Source organism: Rhinatrema bivittatum, chromosome 3 (genome assembly GCF_901001135.1).
Source record: "Rhinatrema bivittatum chromosome 3, aRhiBiv1.1, whole genome shotgun sequence".
NCBI lineage: Eukaryota > Metazoa > Chordata > Amphibia > Gymnophiona > Rhinatrematidae > Rhinatrema > Rhinatrema bivittatum.
In genome coordinates, this window is record NC_042617.1 from 170,006,904 (window position 1) to 170,019,824 (window position 12,921).

The 12,921-nt window shown below is 41.8% G+C and overlaps 1 protein-coding gene and 1 long non-coding RNA gene across 6 annotated transcripts in view; one reads left to right on the forward strand and one right to left on the reverse strand.

Annotated features, from left to right (window-relative positions):
- STRN (striatin) overlaps positions 1 to 12,921 on the reverse strand; it is a 533,408-nt gene that overhangs the window by 202,124 nt on the left and 318,363 nt on the right. The gene's annotated exons all lie outside the window — the stretch shown is intronic.
- Positions 653 to 2,142, forward strand: LOC115087140. The gene is made up of 3 exons (XR_003855445.1): positions 653 to 699; positions 1,520 to 1,653; positions 2,090 to 2,142. It is a non-coding gene; the product is annotated as an uncharacterized LOC115087140 (long non-coding RNA).

A 12,921-nucleotide genomic window follows, 5' to 3' on the forward strand; every position in this document is an offset into this window, starting at 1 on the left:
GCTCCCCCCTCCCACTCCCCTTGTCCTTCCAATTCCCTTTACCCCCCTTCCCCCCTTCCCCCCCCCCCCCCCCCTTTTTTTCCCCCCCTTCCCCCTTTTCCCCTTCCCCCCCCCTCCCTCCATTTTCCCTATCCCTCTAGCCCCCCCCCCACCCCCCTTTCCCTTCCCCCCCTTCCTCCCCCTCTCCCCTTTCTTCCCCCCCCCCTACCCCTCCTTCCTTTCTTTCCCTCCACCCTTTAAATTTTAATTCATATTTTTTACTTGGTTCCCCAAAAAATGATGCAGTTTTTAAGAATGTTTGATTTTATACATGTTCACACTAATTTACTCCTTTTTAAAGATGCAGTGTTTTAAAGTATTTGTGTTTACTTTTTGACCGTACATCCGCTTTTCAGCAGTTGTACAAATGAAGGAATATGAGTCAACCGCAGACATTTGTTCATTATATTTTCTCCTCTTGTCACCACTTTTGCATTACTGCACAGATTAGATCAGTATTGATTAATCCATTTTTTTTACACACCGGTCTAGTTAAGTCTCTCATTATCCACAATGTCTATGAGCCAATCAGTCCACACATGTGTCTATTCTCGCGTGATTTCGAGTGAGAAGCGGGAAAAATAAAGGTCCAATACAGGTACTAACTGGTTCTTGCAGTGTTTGTCAGAGCAGTATGTGACCGGTGCAAGTTCAACAAAGGTAAAATATTAGTGATTGTGTTCTTTTTAGTTTCAATAGCTAGCGATTTCATTCTTATATATATTTTTGTCTGCTTAAGCGCATACTTAATATGACATAGTTTCTTGCGCTTGGATATTATCTGCATGCTGCCCCACTTTAGCACTTTTATACATTAGATTTAACAGTTAGTGATTCCATCATTTTTGTTCGGTATTCATTGTGACACAGCTTCCGATGGATGCATATTCGCGGACAGCCACAATATGCTGTTTGACTTATGCACTTTTATATATTAGGAATTTAACTATTGTCCAGCGCATCATTTTCATTATTACATTGCTTTGGCACACGTCTCCCCGCATATCATTCGTTTTGAATTTTCTACATACTGTTGATAAGAAGTATTGTTAGCATTGTATCGAAGTGGATTTTAGCTATTTATGTTCTAGGGAGCACTATTGTATCGAAGCTGTTTTTATTCATTTGTTCATTTTGTAGCGAAATTTATTATTGTATTGCTTTTAACTTCATCTTTGATTTGTTCCTGGTATCTACCGGATCAAGATTTAACACACTGTAAAAATTAAAAATTTAAAAATTATTGCTTGCATTCACATGCAGTAAGGTTCACTATTCATTCATCTTTTTTACCGTTAACTCCTTATCGATTTGTGATCAGTTGAAAGACATATAACAGCTTAATAATAATGATACAAGATGTCAGTATCAATTTCAGAATGAAGTCATTCAGATTTGTAGTCTGACGAATGCATGTGTTCATTTTTTATTTATACCTACTCTTGATAACTAAGGTAATTAAGAATTTTTGTTCCATAAGAATTGCTTCAATACTGTTCACACAAGTGATTGATGAATTACAAGTGACAAGCCCGGATTCGGTGTGTTCACTCATATTCCTTCATCCTAGGAAATCAGCACAAGTATATAGAGCCAAGTTTCTGGCTCAACAAGGTACAAGATTTAGTTTGCCATCTTTACATATTTTTTATATATTTTTTTATTTTTCTTATTAATTATACACATTGACCTCCTCAATAATATATTTTATTGTTTGTTACAAATTTTGCATGTATCAGCCATATGCTGTTTGATGAAGTGCATTGTGCAACAATCATTATAGACCATGACCTTTGTAAGACTTGTTTCCACTCCGCTTTTTAATTGATGTTTCAGCCACAGTATCTGTACTCTCAAATACGTAACTTTTTATGTAACATCATCATCTTATGCACACAAAACAAGCACTGTCTCCATGTTTAAGTGTTTTTACTATTTAATATATTCTTTTAATATATTTTTTTGAATATGTTTTATATCATAAGTCATATGTTTATACAAATATTTATGTTTGTGTGCATTTTTAATTGTTTATATTTATGTGCCACAGCCCCTGAGGCAGCTCGGCAGAGCGAAACTCGGCCAGAGTCGGGCAAGTTCCAATAAAAGTCCATTTTTACCGATCCATCCTTTCATTCTTCTATTCTTGTGAAGTGGAAGAATACATCAAACTAAAGGAAGCCATAACACAAATTTTTATGTTGGACAAATAAAACAAAAAGTTAGAGATGGCTCTCCATAAAGGAGGCTGGAAAAAATAAAGGCAAAAAATTTAGCCTTCAAATAGTACAAAGGCTAACAAAAAACACTAGAGATGTGAATCTGAACCGGAATCTGTTCGGATTCCTGTTCCGATTCACATGTGGGGGTTTTTTTTTCCAACGGGCTCCATCACGTTTGTTTTTCGGCTGCACCCCAGCCAATAAACAAAAAACCCACCCCGACCCTTTAAAAGTAGCCCCTTAGCTTTCCCCCCCCCCCCCCCGGGGGGGTTAAATGTTCTGCTGAGTGGTATTATTTTGGCTATAGGGAGGTGGGGGGGGGGGGGCTGGAAGGGTCGTTTGCATTGAAATGATCTCCCTTTGTTATAGAGATGTGTTTCTCAGTTTATAGGGGGGGGGGAGGGGGGGGGAAGGGTCCTGTGGTTGATGTTTAGCAGGGGAGGGTATGCTGTGATGTGGGTTTGGTTGCGAATTGATTACTTTACACTGAGTCCTAGACTGAAGAGAGGGGAAGAATGGGGATCCCAGCTGGGAGGATCCTTGTCTCATGTTTCATTTCTAAACTCTTTAGTAATTCCTTTCAGGCCGATACAGTAAGTCCGCGGGAGAGCGGGCAAACTGGCCACTCGCCGGTGTGCGCGATACAGTATTTAAATTAGGCCCGGCGGTAAAAACGGGCAAAAGGAGGCGCTAGGGACACTAGCGCGTCCCTAGTGGCTCCTTTTTGACAGGAGCGGCAGCTGTCAGTGGGTTTGACAGCCGACGCTCAATTTTGCAGGCGTCTGTTCTCGAGCCCGCTGACAGCCACGGGCTCGGAAACCGGACGCCGGCAAAATTGAGCGTCTGGTTTTCGGCCCGACTTAATATCGCCATGATATTAAGTCGGAGTGTGCCGGAAGAAATTAGCACCTACCTTTGGGTAGGCACTAATTTCTGAAAGTAAAATGTGCGGCTTGGCTGCACATTTTACTTTTTGAATCGCGCGCACATACCTAATAGGGCCGTCAACATGCATTTGCATGTTGAGGGCGCTATTAGGTTCGGCGGGTTGGACGCGCGTTTTCCGCCCCTTACTGAATAAGGGGTAAGGGAAAACACGCGTCCAACGACAGGCTAACAGTGCACTCCGTCGGAGCGAACTGTACTGTATCGGCCTGTTTGATAGGGAGGTAACTAGCTAGTACACACTTGCGCCTGCTCTCATGGAATATCTGTGGTATTAATATCTGTGGTATTAATTCTCTAATTAAGAGAACGAAAATTCTCACCCTTCTTAAAAAGAAAACAGCTGATTTGGTATTTCTTCAGGAAACGCATCTCATGGATGCATAACACCAGAAATTATGCTGTGACTGGGTGGGCTCGATACATTATGTCTCAGCCACTAGCAAGTCCGCTGGTGTTGCTATTTTGATCCACAAGCTTTTGCCCATCTCTATTAAGCAGGAAATTAGAGACCCTAAGGGTAGATATATTATACCGATTGTTGAGATTTTTCAAAGCACGATGGTGCTGTGTAATTTATACGTGCCTAACAATCAGAGTATGGCATTTTTCCAAGCTATTCATGATCACTTAGTGCCTTACCTGAATCTCCATCTTATAGTGGGGGGCGATTTCAATACTATTAGAGATCCCCAATTTGAGCTAGAGTAGAGGTCATTGGGGTAAGCCATTCTCATTTTTAGAACAGGAATTAAATTTAGTGGATGCATGGCGCATTTTAAACCCCATGGCGAAAGATTTTACACATCTTTCCCGTGCTCACGCCACTTATTCCCAACTCGACTATATACTGTTGAACACAGGTTTGTTCTCTATGCTCACCGAGGTGGGAATAGACGACATTGTTCTTTCAGATCACCCTCCAGTTTGGGTGGAGTTGACTTGACCCAGTGGGAATCTCATGTAGATGGAATGGAGATATCCTTACTACCTGGCCGATGACGTGGGTTTCTGTGAACATCTCCAGGCTAAATGGACGGAGTATGCTTCCCAAAATGCACAACACTTGGGTGATTCAGTACTTTACTGGTACACCTCCAAGGCAGTTATATGGAGGAAATCATTTCCTATGCGGCGCACTGGAGGAAAATGTTGGATAAACAAATTTTCATGCTTAGTTTCCAGCTCCAGAGTGCAAAGCAGAAACTCCTGCAAGATCATTCTCCTACCCACAGGGATTTTTACCTTTCAGTCCAAAACGCTCTCAATTCCTTATCACACCAGAGGGCGAAAAAAAGTGTGCTATATTATCAGCACAAGCTGTTTCAAATGAGGAATAAATCGGGTAGACTAATGGCCAATTTGATTAGAGCACGGCGAACATCTCACTATGTGGCTGCACTTAAATCCCCAACTGGACACTTGGGTGACGGATATCCCCAACATTTTAAAGATTTTTCGGGAGTATTATGCTACTCTTTATATTGCTGAATCCCAAAATATGAAGGGGTGCCGTCGCTTTTGCGACACGATGGATATGCCTCAAGTCACACCGGAACAACAAGCCCAGTTAAATCAGCCAATTTCGGAGGTGGAGACAAGGTGAGTCATCTGGCAGGCAAAACATTATAAAGCACCGGGCCCCGATGGCTTTACGGCCGACTATTACAAAACCCTGACTGACGAAGCGGTAGGCCCTCTCACTAATAACTTTAATGCCTTGATTGGACAGGGCTCGTATCCGGGACAATGCAACAAGGCGCACATAACACTGATCCTCAAGGCGGGGAAAGATTCACAGTCCCCTGCTGCCTACCATCCTATATCCTTATAAATGTGGACCAGAAATTTTTGGCCAAGATTTTGGCTGAGAGATTGGCCCGGATTTTCCCCTCCCTGATTAGACTAGACCAAGTTGGGTTTGTGCAAAAAAGATACACACTCACTAATATCAGAAAGGTATTGGTTGCTATGGCATTATGTATGCAATTTCTTTTTTTTTTTTATATTTAATCTTTATTATTTTTCAATATTAAAGTAAGACAATCTTACATCAGGAGAAAAGGATATAGCCATATTAATGATTTACCAAATTATATATACATCTCAAAACAATATTCATATATTTGGCTAAACCTCTTTACAAAGAAAATTGAGGAGAAAAGGAAAATTTAGGAGCATTAATCAAAACTACATCATTCCATATTACATAGAAAATGGCTAGCATTATGGTAACTGAACATATATCTAGATCCCACTTAGTGTATGTTAGGAGATATCACAGGGATAACCCTAGCATTAACAAATGACTTAAGTTGCTCTGGATAATAAAACACAAAACATTCTTCTTTTCGTTTTATAATGCACCTGCTAGGATATCTCAGAACATAAGAATAACCCAGACTTTTAACCTGTGTTCTGAATGTCAGAAATTCTCTTCTCCTTTGCTGTGTAACACGAGCAAGGTCCGGATAAATCCTCACCCCAGCTCCATAAAAAGGAGATGAGATGTTTTTAAAGAAATTCTTCATCACAACACCCATATCATACTCTGTAGCAAATGTAACTAGAAGAGTTGCTCTATCACACAATTCTACTGATGAATCTTCCAGATATCCAGTCAAATTTTCCATAATCTCAACCTCAGCCTTATTTTCAACACGAGATCTAAACCCTTGTGAAGGTTTTAGGAAAATTTGCTTAGTGATACAAGGCAATCCTTGTTCATTAAGCTTTAAATTTTCAAGAAAATATTTCTTAAGAGTTACCTCTATTGTTTGACCCACAATCCTCGGGAAGTTTGTAAATCTGAGGTTGAGATGTTTGGAATAATTTTCGAGATATTCAATTCTACGTGAAGCTGATGTAATATCTTTAATTAACTTAGTTTGAACATTAGTATTTTTATCAAATTCAGCTTCCATCTTATTTATTCTAGATTCACTTTTCCCTAATTTGTCTTCTATTTTTTCCATCTTAATGTTAAGAGCTCCCACATTCGCATTTGTCTCAAAAAGAGCTTTACTCAAGCCAGCCACTAAGTCCCATAATGAGTCCGGAGTCACAATTGCTGGCTTTGCTGGTATCGAAAAGTGGGCTAACTCGTCCACCTTTTCAGCCATACTTTTCTCCACCATCATCAGCTTTCCCATTCCTTCTCCCACCCCTTTTTCTCTGGGGTTGATGTTAATGTTACCACTTCTACTCCTCCAATTGCACCTACTTCGGCACCTTCAGGAGGGTTTGGTAGGCTGAGAAGCTCTTGCCCGTGTTCTACTCCTGCCATCGCAGTTAAAGCCCCTTCGGCTATCTGCTCTCCAGCCAACACGGGGGAGCTGGTGGGTGACATCATTATTAGGCGACGGGGATCAGGAGGAGACAGAGTCACTTCCCCAGACGGCGATGGAGCTCCTACCTCCAGTGCCGTAGCGGGGATATTCTCCTCCGTAGCAGTTACCAACGCAGGGGAATAAGAAGTTATTAAACGCTGGTTTGTGTTCGGGGGGGTAGACCCGGACTCTCCCCTTTCTTTTCGGAGGCATTTTTTGAACGAAACTCTCTTACATTCAAACCGCTACTCACTGCGTATATAGCTGCCATGTATGCAATTTCAAGAGCCGTATATGGCCATAAGCTTGGATGCGGAAAAGGCCTTTGATAGAGTAGAGTAGTGCTATTTCATATTTTAGACGAGATGAACATCACTGGCCAGTTCCAGGAGGCGATTCGTCTCCTCTATCGAGGCCCGGTGGCGCACATAGTGGCTAAACACTCATTCAGAGAGCTTTCCAATCCATCGGGGAACTAGGCAGGGGTGCCCATTATCTCCCTTGTTGTTCTTACAACTTGAGCCTCTTCTTTTAGCCATCCTGGGGGCTCGTTTCCAAACGCAGACTTTCAAATATGCGGCTTTCGCCGTCGATGTATTAGTCTTCTTAACTAACCCCAAGTCCTCTCTGCCGCATCTGTTGTCTCTTATCAATGGGTTCAGTGCTTTCTCAGGTTATCGTTTAAACCTGGAAAAGTCTGAAGTGCTAGCCTACCCAAATGCGCTGCGTGATAGATGGGAGGGTCCCTTTCCAATGCTTTGGGCTCAAGGGCACATATGGTATCTAGGTGTTTCTTTGTCCACTGAGCTCTCCCAGCTCTATGCACTGAATGCGCCTCCATTGGTGGCCTCCACTCTATTCCATTCCACCAGACCTTGGACAGGATCCCTGCCAGCAATCCTTCAAGAAAAAACTGAAAACTTGGCTATTCAGTCTAGCATTTCCCTGATTACTTACAGTAGACTTACCATGGCAAATATGATTTGTTTGTTCTTTTTTGTATAATTCCTCCCTCTAATCCCTCCTTTTTTCCACCTTTCTGGTTCTTCTATTTTTCTTTCCCCCCTTCCCTTTCACCCCCCCCATCCTCCCTTCTTATTATCCTCTCATTACTCCCAAGCCCTATTTCTATCGATACATCCGTTATTTAATTTTTAACTTAATTCCTCATTGGTTTTCTGCAAGGCATCTGTTTAAGATGAATACTTCAAACTCCATGTTTTATTATTGTTCCTACAGGTTTTTATGTTATATGTTCTCTGTTACATGTAATGCTTTCAAGCAAGTTTAATTGTTCAATGTAAACTGATTTGATTTGCATCTAATGCAAGAAGACCGGTATATAAAAAAACCTAAATAAATAAATAAATAAATAAATAAATAAATAAATAAATAAATAAATAAATAAATAAATAAATAAATAAATAAATAAATAAATAAATAAATAAATAAATAAATAAATAAATAAATAAATAAATAAATAAATAAATAGACTGGATGCATAAATGGCACTCTCTCTCGTTATCTCTGGGAGGTCGCATACATCTATTTAAGATGATTATCTTACCCCAATGGTTGTATACCTTTCAGAACCTGGTGCTTCGTCTTAAGGCCACAGATATTCAACAGTTAGAAAGAGGGATGAGGCGCTTTATCTGGAAGGGGAAAAAATCTAGGATAGCGCTCTCCCAGATGCAATGTAAATGGGGAGATGGTCTGAGTGTCCCTGACTTTCGTTTGTATAATCTGGCAAGCAATTTAAGAGTGATGCGGGACTGGTTGGAGAAGGGTTTTATATTAATCTGGAGGCTGAGCGCACACTTCTTGGCTCCCAGGATCTGCATTTTGCTTTACAGACTTCAGGGGTCAAGTTGAACCTGCCTGAACTCTTGGCTGGTTTAGTAGCCCCGGTACACCATGCCTAGTTGCAATTTCTGAAACTGCTGCGGCTGCCCCAGGGAGGCAGGTATTTCTTACCTCTGCAAGGTAATTTGGACTTCTCCCCTGGTTCTTCTTCCCAGGTTTTTAAAGACTGGGCAAGTCAGGGAATTACCCAATTGGGTCATATTTTAGACTCTGGGCAAATTCTCATACCCCACAGGATGTCTCAGCTTTACAGCCTACGGCATTTATTTGTGTTTTCCTATCTGCAGCTTTCCCATTATGTCAAATCACTACCGGAAGCCAGCCTTATGCCCAGTGGCTTCCGAGTGGTAGCTGATTTTTTCCTACTGGAGCAAGTGAAAATACCTTCGCTATCACATTATTATAAAAAGTTACAGACTGCCACCTATCAGAATCCGTGTTTGGCCTTAGTAGAACTTTGGAATGGGGAAAGGGTATTCCAGGTAACGGATACTCAACTGCGTGCCTGCTTTAGGCGCATAGCGAGGGTTTCCCTAAATTCTTATTACCGGGAAATGCAATACAAATTTCTTTTGAGGGCGTACGTTTCCACGTAGTGGCCTTTCATTCTACCTTGGTGCCAACGGCCATTTGTGGGAAATGTAATCAAGCCACTGGTACCCTCTCCCATCTGTTTTGGGGCTGCTCGCTTAATACGCCTCCAGAACTGCATAATGTTTCTTACTTGGCTAGCCTCTTGGGCATTTCTCTACCGGTATCTCCTCTTTTGGTACTCTTTGAATGTATTCCCCCTTTACGAATTAGAGAACTGGGGCCGCGTATGCTGTTTATGAAAGCTTGCTTTGTAGGGAAGAAATTGATACTTCTTCATTGGAAGGAAGTGACGAGACCATCCTTCTGGGCCTGGCGGAATCACCTACATCGTTTGATGCAAATGGAACAGTTGACGGCTCGAGCTTCTCCCAAACTCCGTTGTACATTCCTACAGACCTGGGATCCCTATTTGCAGGCTCTGCCACATAGGGCACGCAGTTGGATTTTGAATGATTGACACCTATTTCCCACTGATTGGTCCTGGGACTACTATTCGTGGCGATCTACTTCTCACATCACAGCATGACCTGATTTGATTGAATGATTTGATTTGGCTTGATTGGGGGGGGGGGTGTGAAGGGCGGGCGACCAGTTGGAGTGTTGGCTACCTGAATTGTTAACAGATATTGCTTCATGATGTTGAATGCCTCAGAGTCACTGTATTCAACGCGCTGTATTGTTTTTCGCTGTTAATTTGGAAAAAGCAATAAAAATTGTTATATATAAAACTACAAAAAAAATCTTTTCCGGTATCTGAAGGTCTGCATCTTATCTCCCCTGCACCTCCTCTCTTCCAGGGTATACATATTCAGATCCTTCAGGCTCTCCTCATAAGTCTTCCAATGCTGACCCCTCACCATTTTGGTTGGTCGTTCTTCTTTGGACTGCCTCTATCCTGTCTTTATCCTTTTTGAGATACGGGCACCAGTACTGAATGCAGTATTCCTGGTGAGGACTCACCAAGGACCGGTGCAAGGGCATCACCACCTCTTTTTCCTTACTTTTTATTCCTCTCTCTATGGAGCCCAGCATTCTTCTGGCTATAGCTACCAACTTGTCACATTGCTTCACCGCCTTCAGATCATCAACACTATCACACCAAGCACCCTCTCCCAGTCTACATGCATTAGTCTTTCATTGCTCATCACATACAGCGATTTTGGATTGCTGCACCCCAGATGCACTTCTTGGCATTGAATCCCAGCTGCCAAATCTTTGATGACTCTTCAAGTTTTCTTAAATCATTTTTCATTCTCTCTGCTCCTTCAGGCATGTCCACTGTTGAAGATCTTAGTATCATCTGCAAATAGACAAACTATCTTCTATCTCTTCTGCCAGGTCACTCACAAAAATATTGAACAGAACCAGCCCCAAAACAGATCCCTGTGGCATGCCATTTAACACCGTTCTTTCTTCAGAGTAGATTCTATTTGCCATTATATGGTGTCTCCTTTCAGTCAACCAGTTTGCAATCCACGCTACTTTGTCACGCACTCCCAAGCTTCTCATTTTGTTCACAAGTCTCCTATATGGAACCGTATCAAAAGCTTTACTAAAATCCAAGTAAATCACTTCAAGTACTCTTCCCTGATCCAATTCTTTATCATCTAATAAAAAAAAAAAAATCAATCAGATTTGTCTGATAGGACCTTTCCCTGGTGAATCCTTGCTGTCTTGGATCAAGCAACCTACCGGATTGTAGATAGTTCACTATCCTTTCCTTCAGCAGTCTCCAATAATTTTACCACTACCGAGATGAGGCTAACTGGCTTGTAGTTTCCAGCCTCCTCTCTGTTCCCACTCGTGAAGTGGGACTACCACCACTCCTCCAATCTTACAGCACTGCTCCAGTTTCCAGGGATCTATTGAACAAGTCCTTCAGCAGACCCACCAGCACATCTCTGAGCTCCCTCAGAATCCTGGTATGTACCTCATCCGGCCCACTTTGTTTTCCTAGCTCTTCCCATACATTCTCTTCTGTAAACAGTTTTGTCTACTCCACCCCCATCCACAGCCTTGTCAACTAGTGACGGTCCTTCTCCAGGTGCTTCAGTGTGAACTGAAGCATTTAATATTTCGGCCATTTCTTAATCTCTCTCCACACAATCTTTGTCACCTTTCAATTTCACTACAACGCTTTGGACCTTTCTCTGATTTATCTGAAAAATTTTGTCACCTTGCTTTACCTTTTTGGCAATCTTTTCTTCCGCCTAACTTTTTGCTTTATTTCTTCCTTCATCTCCTTCAGTTTCACCAGATATTCTTCCCTGTGTTCCTCTTTTTGGGAATCTTTATATTTCCTGAACACTGTTCTTTTAGCCTTTATTTTATGAACCACCTCCTTTGAGAAACAAATCGGTTTCTTATTTCTCTTGTTTACTTTTTTAACATATAGATTTGTTGCCCTTGTAATTGCTCCTTTTAGTTTGGCCCATTGTTCCACTTCTCTCATCTTCAAGTCTTCTAGTTCTACCTCCAGGTATGTCCCCATTTCGACAAAGTCCATTTTTTTGAAATTCAACTCGGATCTTCATGTGACTTCTCTGTATCCTATTTGAGATATCAAACCACACCATTTGATGATCACTGGTGCTCAGGTGGGCACCCACCCGGACATTAGACATTATCCCCATTAGTGAGCAGTAGGTCAAATATAACTCCCTGCTTCATGGGTTCCATTATCTTTTGTTTGAACAGAGCCCCTTGCAAGGTATCCACTCTCTCTCTACTTCTGGCAGATTCCGCAGAAGGGATTCTCCAGTCTAAGTGCAGCAAATTAACATCTCCATCAATCAACACTTCTCTCTTCTTTCCTACCTTTTAGGTGTCTTCAAACAGATCTCTGTCTAGTTCTTCTGTTTGAGTCAGAGACCTGTAACCACTCCAGTACAAATGGATGCACCATTTTTTTTTTAAGGTGGCCCATAATGCTTCTTCTCTATCCTACATTCCTTGCATTTCAGTTGCTTGGATATCTGATATGCTTGTTGAGGAGCTGCAGGTCTAAGATTGGTTGTAATGTCCCTAACTTTTAGGGGATAAGAAGATATCTGGAATAGAAACCCAGCTGCCGGTGTGATACAGGGAGTATTTCCAATTCCTGCTGCTGTATTGCACAATCAGATGAATCAGAAGGAGAGAGGAGAAGAATTTGTTCTCATCTGCCAGACCATTTCTTGGAGTTTATATCTCTGAATAGGCTATTTCCAAAGCACGGAAGATTAGCAAGTTTTTCATGGAAGCCCTCTTGGATGGAACTTGCTGTTAATCAGGCTATGTAATACTCCAATAGAGATGGCAAATGCACAAGAAAGATTCAAAGGACCCAAAGAATGGAGTAGGTGTCACATTACTTCCTAAGCATCCCAAAATGGCTGAGAGAAGGTATTCCATTCAGAAGTAGGTAGGTATGGCTTCAGCTTCTGGAGACAATCATGAATCTGTTGTATCATGTAGAACTGATGAATGGCAATGTGTGAGGAGAGCATTGCACTTTGGAATTTTATCAAAACTGTCTTAAGAGTTTATGATCATTCCCTGGTGAGGAAACAAATATGTTTCTTTGCTTTTTCATAGCTAATTCTACTACAACTGACTGGTTTGGAAGATGCACCACATCAAATCCCGAATAGTATTGGACTCAAAACTTGAGATCCAGCTTTCTAGAAGTGGGGAGACAAGATGTAAGTATTATCCAGAGATTTTAGTCCTGGGGAAATTCTGCGCTACTGTGGTGCACAGAATTTGCGCGGAATTCCCCCCCTGCGCAGAATTGCCAAATTCTGCGCAGAAAATGGCAGAGGAGACCCTGGCATGCAGCGAATGGAGCACACAGTTTGCAGCAAACATGAAGGCCCCCGCGTGCCTCGGGACACACTCCACTCACAGCAAAGATGAAGGCCCCATGTATGTAGAGAGGTGTGTGT